The sequence below is a fragment of the Phoenix dactylifera genome, unplaced genomic scaffold (assembly GCF_009389715.1).
Source record: "Phoenix dactylifera cultivar Barhee BC4 unplaced genomic scaffold, palm_55x_up_171113_PBpolish2nd_filt_p 002583F, whole genome shotgun sequence".
NCBI lineage: Eukaryota > Viridiplantae > Streptophyta > Magnoliopsida > Arecales > Arecaceae > Phoenix > Phoenix dactylifera.
Genome location: NW_024069756.1, coordinates 27,636 through 30,194, shown reverse-complemented (window position 1 = coordinate 30,194; position 2,559 = coordinate 27,636). Strand labels below are relative to the sequence as shown.

Below are 2,559 nucleotides of genomic sequence, written 5' to 3'. Positions count from 1 at the left end.
CTCTGGAATCCCCTGAGAGAGTCGACTCCGCGCTCTCTGGGGACGACTCGGGAAGTCTGCTTTTTTACTCGCGGGGACGACTCCGCGTCCTTCGGAGACGACTCGCGCGCATCCCTTGAAATTGGTCTTTCTGCCGCCTCTGAGAGAGTCGACTCCGCAAAGTCGGGAGTCGACTCCGACCCTGCGAGATGCCTCGCCAGGTGCCGGGGACGTCTCCAGACGTGCCAATTCCTCCTGTTCGTGCCAGAGACGTCTCTGGGACAAACCGGAGACGTCTCGGCTGTCCCTGATCTGTTTTCTTCATCTCAAAAAATCTTCAAAAAATCCTTGAAAAATATGGGAACATGCCTTGACAATTCTTAACAATATTCTTAGTTAAACACCTGAAATCCTCAAATAAATTGTTAATATAAAGAAAATTATACTCTAGTGTTTTGTATTCATCAAAATCCATTAGGGGGTCAACACCTCACATATTGGTCAGCGGCATGAAACACATTCAACTTAATTTTCATGTTCCCAAATGATATATCCATTGCCCCAGTTCTACAGTTGATACATGCATTGGCTGTAGCTAAAAAGGGACGACCAAGAATCATAGGAATTTGTTTTTTAAGGTTGGGCACATGTTCCATGTCAAGGACGATAAAATCTACTGAAAAATAGAATTTGTCTATCTTGACAAGAACATCTTCAATCATCCCCCGTGGTATCTTCACAGATCGATCAGCCAATTGTAAGGACACCGAGGTAGGTTTTAATTCACCTAACCCAAATTTTTCATAGACTGAATAGGGTAGAAGATTCACACTTGCCCCTAGATCTAAAAGTGCTCGATCAATGGAGTTATCTCCTATGACACAGGAAATAGTGGGAGCGCCAGGATCTTTGAATTTTGGAGGGGTGTTGCGTTGGAGAATGAAACTTACCTGCTCAGTTAAGAGGACCTTTTTAGGCACATGTGTTCTAGATTTTCGCTTTTGGGTGCAAAGGTCTTTGAAAAATTTGGCATAGGAGGAAACTTGTTTGATGGCATCAAGGAGTGGGAGGTTGATTTTAACTTGTTTGAAAACCTCCATCATCTCTTCTAGTGAAGTTCCCTTCTTGCCAAAGGGAGAGGGTGCATTAAGTGCTTCAGGGAATGGAGCCTTTGGTATGTGGGTTGTGGCAGATGGTGGACTGGTTGAAGAAAGTTTTGGATTTTCATGTGCTACATTCCTCTCCTCTTCTTCACCTTCTTTATTGTTACTCTCCCCAACCTTATTATCTATTATACGGCCACTCCTCAGGGTAGTCAAAGCATTGGCTTGCTCATGATTTAGTTGAGTTTCTTGAGCCACGTATTGTCCCCTTGGATTACTCATTGGTTGACTTGGAAGCTTACCTTCCTCTCGTTTATTTAATGCATTGGCTAGTTGACCCATTTGGGATTCTAGCTTAGCAATTGATTGCGTGTGAGAGTGCAATAGTTATGTGTTTGCCTCCAAACCTTGAAGGGCAGTCAACACCTTCTCCTCAAAGGCTGTATTTCTTTGGGTTGGAGGAGGAGGGTGTTGAAATTGATTTGACGGACGGTAGAGATGAAAATTCTGAGGGTTTTGAAAATTTTGGGAGTAGGGTTGGGTAGTATTTGAAGCTTGCTGCCTCCAAGAAAAATTTGGATGATTTCGCCATCCCGGATTATATGTATTGGAAAATGGATCATTACCCGGTCTGGGTTGTGTTTGAGCAGCATTGATGTGTTCTTGCACGAGTTCGGGGAATTGGGGTGCTGAGGGGCACTCATGAATAGGATGCGATGGGCTAGAACAGATAGCACATACTTGTGCTTGGGAAGAGCTAACGACATGTCCTCCTATCATTAGTTGGTCAATCTTATGGGACAATGCATCTACCTTGCTAGACAGGTCCATAGAACGACTTATTTCACAAATGGCCCCTTTTCTTTGAAAATTCGGAGGTGCTTGACGAGAACATGAAGCATGGTGGAGGGAGTTTTCATTAAGATTTTCAAATAGTTGCCATGCTTCATGCTCATTTCGAAGCATGAAAGTCCCCCGCATGCAGCATCGATTATCTGACGGTTTCGTTCAGTCAATCTGTCATAGAAACATTGCACTAGCTGCCACTTAGGTATTTGATGATGAGGGCATTTACGGATTAGGTTCCAAAATCTCTCCCAAGTTTCATAAAATTCTTCTCCCTCAGTTTGGGAGAAGCTTGTAATGGCACGTCTAAACTGGTTCGTTCTTCCTATGGAAAAATATTTTTTTAGGAATTCTTGTTGCATTTGATCTCAAGAACGAATCGAGTTGGCTTCTAAAGAATTCAGCCATTGTTTGGCTCTATCTTTAAGGGAGAAGGGGAATAATCTAAGTTTTAGAGCATCATCAGTAAAGTTCTAAATCTTGACAGTGGTGCAAATCTCAAGGAATTCATCTAAGTGTTTATATGGGTCTTCATTGGTGAGCCCATAAAAAGATGGGAGCATTTGGATCACACTAGATTTTATTTCATATTGTACAACTGCTACTTCAGGTAATCGAATGCAAGATGGGG

At 42.9% G+C, this 2,559-nt stretch overlaps 1 non-coding gene across 1 annotated transcript; it reads left to right on the top strand.

The window, feature by feature from the left end:
• Window positions 1-2,135: 2,135 nt before the first annotated feature.
• LOC120109712 lies at window positions 2,136-2,241 on the top strand. The gene has a single exon (XR_005510513.1). It is a non-coding gene; the product is annotated as a small nucleolar RNA R71 (small nucleolar RNA).
• The last annotated feature ends 318 nt before the right edge of the window (window positions 2,242-2,559 follow it).